Below are 8,589 nucleotides of genomic sequence, written 5' to 3'. Positions count from 1 at the left end.
GGCCCGGACGGCGGCCGGGAAGGGGCTGGGCGGGGGAGGCGGGGTACTGCCGGGCCTCCTGCTCGGAGGTGACCGAGAAGGAGATGAACCTGCTGAATACGTGGAGAACGCCTGCAACTTGAGAAGAAGAGGAAATCAGTTAAAAATGAGTGGAGGAAAAGGCTGAAACAGGTACTTCTGGCAGACTCGGAAAGGAAACAGAAAGAAAGAAACAGGACAGAGATATGGAGAGAGAACCAATAAGTATTTGTCTTTTCTTGGCAAAGTGCTTAATTCGTTAATGATCAGAAGGGGGAAATCTGGATACCACGCTAGATACCACGAGACAGGCGTAGGTTAGGTTAAAAGTTTGCAGTGCCACGTGTTAAGGCGGATAGAGGGTACAGAGTCTTCACATAGGGTTAGCGAGCATGTGAACTGGGTGGCGAAATGGTTTGGCACTGTCTGAGGTGCTGTACTACGGGATCCAGCAATTGCCATTCTTGGTATTTACTCTGAAGACGGGTGTTTTTATATGCATCCAGACTGGAGAAAACTGTTCATACACTGAAATATTTATATATTTTGTATTATATAGCAGTAAAGAGGAATGGAATTCAGCTATCTGGAACAACATGGAGACATCTCAAAAATGGAATATGGAACAATAACAGAAATCCAGAAAAATGCATATGCTATGCTTTTGTATATAAAAATTTGAAACAAGCTAAATCAAACCGTTTTATGTTTATAGATGCACATTTAGTGGAGAACACTATGGAGGCCAAAAAAAAAAAAAAGCCAAATAAGAATTACTATAAAATTAGGATTGTGGTTAGGTCTGGCAGGTAGGGTTAGGTTATAGGAAGAGTGCCTTTGAGAATGTAGTTTCTGACATTAATCCTTAGTGCTTATGTAGATATTTATAATAATTCATTTAAATGTACATGTATGTATGTGTAGAGTATTTTACCACCAAAAATTTTTGAAGAATAAAGAAAGGAGTTATGCTTGCATTAAAATGATTTTAAAGCCACAAGTACATTTGAATAAATGTCTTCAAAGAGACAAGAATGCTTTCATACCACATGCCTCATTAATGGAAGGCAACATTGGAAAATGTCCTTCCCAGCCAGTTCTCTCTTTTTTATTCTTAGTTTTGTGAGAGTTGGATTTTAACATGATTTTTTTGATAGCAGGCACCTTTTCTTTTGTGTACACAGTAGGACCTCGATGTTCTTTGAAGAAATAAAGGCAAAGTGGCTGAAAGCATTATTGTTATTCTGTCCAGCATATTATACAAATGATCATTCTAGCACCAGCAAGCAAGCAAACAAACACTAAGCAGAGTAATTTATCCTCATAGCAGTTTCCACGACAGGTTAGCCCATGGAATCCATGTGGAGTTGTTTACACTTGTACCTTCTTCCCATCGAGTGCTTTCTGTTTTTTTCAAAAAACCTTTTTTCTGAAAAATTAATGGTTGCTAAATGTTTCAGGAGGCTATCCATCCAGCCGCTACTAGTCACATGCAGAACAAGGCATGTCCTGAGCTTGCTGTCACTCTTCCCTGGCTGAGTATTATTTAGTGACTAAAGGCCGGAATAAGAAGCTTGGACGGCAGTCAGTGTCCATCAGGAGACAGAAACAGCCAGTTATTTTAATGAAAGTAATCAATATGGAGATAGAGTCATTGCAAAGGTGAAAAGGGAACACAGATCATGGACAAAGTAAATGCAGGAAGCAACATCCACCTCCATGTCTGAAGGGAAAGAGGCATGAACCTGGAATTATTTTCATCGATTGATTATTAGTACATATTAATTGTACAAAATATTAGATTTCATTCTTGTATTTTTATGTAATATATTTTGATTGTATCCATTTCTCCAATTACCCTCCTTTTAGCTTCCTACCCCTGACCTCCCTCCCCTTGTCTAATAGCCTCCCTTCTATTTTTATCTTTTTCTATTTTTTCTATTTTTATCTTTTTTTCCCCTTCTAGATTCCACATACAGGAGAAACTTGAAATACTTGTCTTTCTGAGTCTGGCTTACTGTGTTTAACACGGTGATCTCCAGTGAAGCTGGAATTACTAACACTGTGAAGCCTGGAGAAGGGGCCTCCAGACCTGGTATCCAGGCTCCTGAGTAGGGTGAGTTCCCACACTGGAGAGTGCTGTGCTCTTGACAAGGTCTAATGAAACTGGCTCTGGGACTATAAGGAAAACTAAAATCAATCGCTGCTACCAAAACAAACAGCTGCTTGAATGAAGAAATATTGTCAAGGTGACCTATGTTGAGGAGAATGTAAAGCAGAGTAATACCTTTCTCTTCTCCAAGCTTGTCATGGCCCTCTACTGTCCCCTACTGGCAGAGCCAACAAAGAGTCAACTGGCAGAGAAGCCAGGCTTGCAATGGTCACCCTGGCTCCCTCCCTAACAGGAGTGTGTGAAGCTGAGAGACAATGGTTCAGTAAGCAGTGCGGTAATATCCTGTTCTTCAGAATTCTTAAAGATTATAGAGTGCAACCAAACAAAATAAAGCTAGAAAGTGCATTGTTTTCAGCTGATGTTTTGGCAATAGACAATTTACATGTGAGTAGCACTTTACAGCATTTGTGAAGTGCTTTTGTATACACTATCTGTTCAGAATTCAGCTGTCAGCCTGACCCTGGACTAACTAAAACACAAAGAAGAATGAGAAAAACAAGTCAAAGAATGATCAAAATACATAGGTTAGCAATACTGAACTGATTTTTTTCTCCTTTCCCACTGCAATCTACCCATGTATTGAGCTCCCTATTCCCTAGGTCCCTCTTCTATGCTGTTACTCAAACTCTGGTGGTAGACTTCTTCCCGACTTCCCCTTTTGCCTGTCTCTTACTTGGTTTGCTAGCTGAGTAGACCTAGTTCAGCATCATCTCTTCCAGAAAGAATTTTGGGACCGCCTCCCTGAACTGCCCTCATGATGCTTGCATTAGGGTTGGTCTCAACCTAGGCAGGTTGTGCTCCAGGGGACACTTGGCAATTTTTGGAAACATTTCTCATTGTCATAAAGTTATGGTGTACTACTGGCGTCTGATGTGTAGAGGCCAGGGGTGCTGCTTGGTATCCTGTTCTGCGCAGGACAGCCCTGCAGCAGCAAATATAACACAGGGTAGTGTCAGCGATGCTGGCTGATGAGCCCTGTGCTAGGCTAGTGGCCCTTGGTCTGTGGCCCCAAGACACCCAAGTGCAAGCCCCTATCTTTACACACATGCTTGTACAACACTGGGTTGAAATTACTTGTATGTTTCTGTCCCCTTACTATGTTAGAAGCTCCTACAGAACAATGGCTAGCATTGTGTATGGCACACAGAAGGCCCTGGGTTTGGTTCCCAGTACTGGAAAAACAAAAACCAAAAAACAAACAGCTTTAGTGAGGTAAGACTCAGATGTCACACAATTCACCCTTTTGAAGTGTACAATTCAGCAGGTTTTAGTATATTCACAAAGTTGTGCAACCAGCACTACTAATTCCAGACCTTCTTCTCCACTGAAACCGGTTTCCATTATTCATCGAGGATTCCTGACTTCGCTCAGCTCCTGGCAACCACTAATCTACTTTTGCTTCTATTGATATACCTATTCTGGGCATTTTGTATAAATGGAGTTGTGCAATATGGATTATGTATATGTGTGTCTTCTCTCACTTGGCATGTTTTTGTAGATCATCCCTGTCGTGGCATGTATCGGTACTCCTTTCCTTTTTATTACTAAATAACATTTCACTAGATTTATATCACATTTTATTTAGCTATTCATCACTCGATGGACTTTTGTTTTTTTTTACCTTTGGAATATTATGAATAATGCTACCATGAATATTCCTATATACATTTTTGTGGATGTATGTCTTCATTTCTCTTGTGTAAATACCTAAGAGTACAACTGGTGAGCATTAAGATAAGGCTGTTTAAACTGGGCATGGTGGCGCATGCCTGTAATCCCAGCACTTGAGAGGCTGAGGCAGGAGGATCGCTGAGAGTTCGAGACCAGCCTGGGCTGCATAGTGAGTTCCAGGTCAGTATCAACTACATAGTGAGACCCTGTCTCAAAAAACAACAACAAAACAAAACAAAAGATAAGCATGTTTAACTTTTTGAAGATCTGTCACACTGCTTTCCAAAGTGATTGAGCCATTTTATATTCTTACTAGCAATATGAAGGTTTTTGTTACTACACATCCTTCCCAAAATGTGTTACTGGTTATAACTTTTCCAACTCAGCCTTCCTAGTCAATGTGAAGTGGAAGTGGCATTGCACTGTTGGTTTTGTTTTGTTTTCCAGTACTGGGGATCAAACTCAGGACCTTGCACTTGAGGCAGGCATGGCACCACTGATCTAAATCCCCGGCCCTGCATTGTGGTTTTGAGTTGCATTCCTGAATGACTATCTGTCACTGAAACAAATAACCAATGAGTCATTTTTAAGGAGGAAAGGTTTATTTTAGCCCATAGGTTTCAGGCATTGCAGTTCACAGTTAGCTGGCCCTGTGGCTTTGGGCCTGTCAGCATAATACTTTATGACTGGAATGCATGGGGGAAGAGGCCTAATTTACCTCATGGTACCCCAGAAGTAAATACAGAGCAAGAGGGAGAAGTGGCCGGGCTCCCAGAATCACCTTCTGAAGCACAGCCCCCCTGTGACCTCATTTTCTCCCACTAAGCCCTGCCTCTTAAAGATTCCACCACCTCTCAATAGTATAATGGGCTGGGGACTGAATCTCGACACATGGGCCTTTGGTACCAGCAAGTGAATACCAGCAAGTGAAGAACATCTATGTGTTCAGAGCTATTTTTATTTCAAGCTTGCTTAAATGATGTGTTTCAAATTTCTACTTAAATATTCGGTATCTGAGGAATCTCTAAAGATGACCAAGACATTAAAAAATATGCATCTATGAGTTTTGATGTATTTAGCATGCTTTAAGTGCTTACATTTGTACCATTATAAATTCATAAGTTTGTGTATGTACTTGCTATGTTAAAGTCTTTACTCTTCTTGATACTCAAATTGTCTCATCTGTGGCCAGGGGAAGTCCTCATGTGGTATTTTCAGATTGGTTTCTGGGCCCTTTAGCACAGGCTACATTTAGAGAACTCCACCTTCCATCCCCATCCTTTGCATATAGTTCCTTTTAGTTTATATAGGCAATGATTTTTGTTAGACTTTATTTTAGCATTCCATTTAAAAAATATAGCTCAATACATATTATTTATAACTCTTCCTTCTCTTAGGGTAAAGGAAATCTAATGTACACTTTCTTCTGTACCTTGCTTCCCCCCACACTCATTAAGTGTATTATACGGATCATTCTATAGACATATAATTAAATTTCTTCAGAATCCCTTTTCATAGCTGTCTACGACTCCATACTGCAGTATCCCTTTACCCAGCTATCTACTACTCCAGCCAGGCCCTTACTGATACTCAAGTTATTACAGATGGTGCTGGAAGGGATAATCCTGAGTACATATATCAGATTATATTTTACCCTTAGGATCAATTCTTAATAGTGGGATTGCTGGTCAAAAGATAAGTGCTGATGTATTTTTGCTAGATTTTAACAAATTCCTCATCACAGAGGTCCTACTATTTTATGTTCTTGGCAGCAACACAAAATACCAGCAACACTCCTTTTCCTAACAAAGCATGCTGTGAAGTAATTGTGCTTTGGTTGATATGATCAACAAGAAATGGTATTTTTGGTGTAGTTATAATTTTGTATTTGCTTTCCTATGTGAATCTTTTCATTTCTTTGAGAACAGTTAGCCTTACTTTTTCCTTTTCTGAACACAGCACCTTAGACCACTTAGCCATCCTAACTACTCTCCTTGTCCTTTTCTGTGTAGTGATAATTGATTTTTCCTCTTAATTTCTTTGTTTAGAGACAGCATCTGACTATGTAGCCCAGGTTGGTTTTGAACTCACAACCTTCCTGCCTCACGCTCCAGAGTGCTAAGACTACAGGTATGTGCCATTATGCCCAGCTTTTTAAATTCTTGATTTTAAGAAACGTTTTCTATATTAGAGATTTAACACTTTATGATTTATGTTGCAAATATCTTCGTTTATTGCTTATTTTTAAATTTTGCTATGAAGTCATTTGTATTTATGAGTCAATTTTATCAATTATTTCTCCCTTCTTGCTTCTGAATTTTCAGCATTATTAGGTGAGTTTATCTCACTGCCAGGATATAAAATCCATTAACTTGTTTTCTTATAGAATTTCTGTGATTTTATTTTATACCTTTAAGTCTTATATCCTTTTGAATTTTTTAATGGCCTATGATATGAACAGTAGATCCAGTGTTACCTTTTTATATATAGTTATGCAGTTAGTAAAAGTTCATCTTTTCTTACTGATTTGAGATGTCACTTGTATTATATAAAAAGTATTTATTTTATAGTATCAACATTGAAACATAATACTGTTATTGGGATTATTAGAAAATGAAATAATGAAGTTGGTAAAAGGCTCTAGTCCCACTGGATCTGGAAAATATTTAATAGCAGTGTTCCTTGTGTGGTAGGAGTTTTGGAGTTAAAATTTGGTGTGTCCACAGATCATGATAATCTCAGGAAATACACCCAGTGTCCTAGGGACCACTGTCTCAGGCTATTCCAGGGGAAACAGTGAATCTAAGGAAAAAAACACTACTATTTGTTATGAATTCATTATATATTTAATACTGGGCCTGCATTACCTTATCTCATTTAATCCTTGTACTAATCCTCTGTGGTGTGGGTTGCTACCCTCATAAACTAAAAAACTGTAAGAAGTTGTTTTATTAATAAGACCACAATTTGGGGGTAAGGAATCAGGGGGAGGCAAAAGAGAGAGCACCCCCTTATTTTAAATAGCATATTTATTTACTTGTTTTATGTTTGTCTCTTACAAAGGGGATAACTCGGGTTGAGAATTTCATCTGGATTACTGAGGCCTCCTTATCTTGCTCAAATCATATTTGAGGTCACAGAGTTACAATTTCCTTTCTATAAGGACGCATTTTTTTGTTGTTGTTGTTGTTCCTCAAGTCTGAAACTAATACAAAAATATTTCCTGTCTTAATTAAAAATTGGGACCTATTGCTTCATGGAGCTGAAAAAGACCTGGAAGCATTATTTTCTTTTTTGAAAAGTCAGTGTAGATGTTCCTCCAAGGTTAGACCTCCCTAGAATTAGGTAAGATACTTTTAAAAGTATAAACTGTGGACTGGGAATTTAGCTCAGCAGCACTGAACCTGCCTCACAAGCTCGAGGTCCTGAGTTCGATCCCTGGTAGCAAAAACAACAACAACAACAAAAAACCCTGTGCATCATCCCCGGGGAATATAAGTTTTTTTGTATTAATTTTGGTTTGCATCTATCTGTAAATAAGACATAGAGCAGAAAATGTAGGAAAAATGAGCATATTTCAACAGGTCAAGAGTAACCATCAGCTTGACAGATTTGCTCATGAATACATTACAAGAAGGAAGAGAGCTTCTCCATTAGAAGCTGCAAGATTGTTAAAATAGACCTGCATTTCATCTAGATCAAAACCCCATTATAAATGTAGCAAATTACCATGACTTCAACTGAGGGAAGTAATGGGACATTAGGTTGTTGGGTTAAATTAGCAGACTCATAATGACCAGCAGTTCAGTCTCCCTACTTCTGCTACAGGGAACCTCACTACTTGATGGGTGCTCAGTCTGTGGATAGCATCACCTTTTCTCTATTATTTTTCACCTAGTGATAGGAGACACAGTTGATGCTGGAAGTGGGAAAAACATTTTTTGGTCTGTTTTTTTTTCTTTTTTTAGTTATTTGACAAAGTAATGTAAACATCTTTTTCACTTAATTTCCAAAAAGCAACACTAAGAAGAATCATTAGTGGAGATTTATCAGTTGTTCTTTGGCTCTACGTTGCAATAAGCAAGAACTGAATATTAAATGCTCTCTCAGGAATTTACATTGTATGTGAGGGGCAGGATCCTGCTTTAGTCTCTTTGGAAGCCAAGGGACTATGGTTCTAATCTCAACTGCTGTACTCATTAGTTATATGATCTTTGATGGTAGATTAACCTCCTTTCATCTATAAAACAAGATAACTTCTCCAGATCAGTGTTTCCCAAAGTGTGTCCTTGAATAATAATTTTCTATAAAACAACTGCTCTGTAATTTAAAAGTTGAAAGTCTTTCTAAACCCAGTTCATCTGGCTTGAAAAAAAAAAATCCATGGGCCGGGTGTGGTGGTACACACCTGTAATCCCAGCAGTCAGGAGGCTGAGGCAGGAGGATCACTGAGTTCAAGGTCCAGATCAGTGTTTCCCAAAGTGTGTCCTTGAATAATAATTTTCTATAAAACAACTGCTCTGTAATTTAAAAGTTGAAAGTCTTTCTAAACCCAGTTCATCTGGCTTGAAAAAAAAAAATCCATGGGCCGGGTGTGGTGGTACACACCTGTAATCCCAGCAGTCAGGAGGCTGAGGCAGGAGGATCACTGAGTTCAAGGCCAGCCTGGGATACATAATGAGTTCCAGGTCAGTCTCAACTACATAGTGAGACTGTCTCAAAAAACC

General features: G+C 38.9%; 1 long non-coding RNA gene across 2 annotated transcripts in view; it reads left to right on the top strand.

Annotated features, from left to right (window-relative positions):
- Window positions 1-48: 48 nt before the first annotated feature.
- The window catches only part of LOC104857969, a 22,679-nt gene continuing 14,138 nt past the window's right edge, over window positions 49-8,589 (top strand). For both annotated transcript variants that reach the window (XR_002025155.2, XR_779020.3), the window contains exons 1-3: window positions 49-171; window positions 1,985-2,134; window positions 5,911-5,992. This is a non-coding gene — a long non-coding RNA (uncharacterized LOC104857969). The remainder of the gene's footprint in view (window positions 172-1,984; window positions 2,135-5,910; window positions 5,993-8,589) is intronic.

The sequence above is a fragment of the Fukomys damarensis genome, unplaced genomic scaffold (genome assembly GCF_012274545.1).
Source record: "Fukomys damarensis isolate Sample0158 unplaced genomic scaffold, DMR_v1.0_HiC HiC_scaffold_16, whole genome shotgun sequence".
NCBI lineage: Eukaryota > Metazoa > Chordata > Mammalia > Rodentia > Bathyergidae > Fukomys > Fukomys damarensis.
This window is presented reverse-complemented; position numbering and strand designations above follow the sequence as displayed.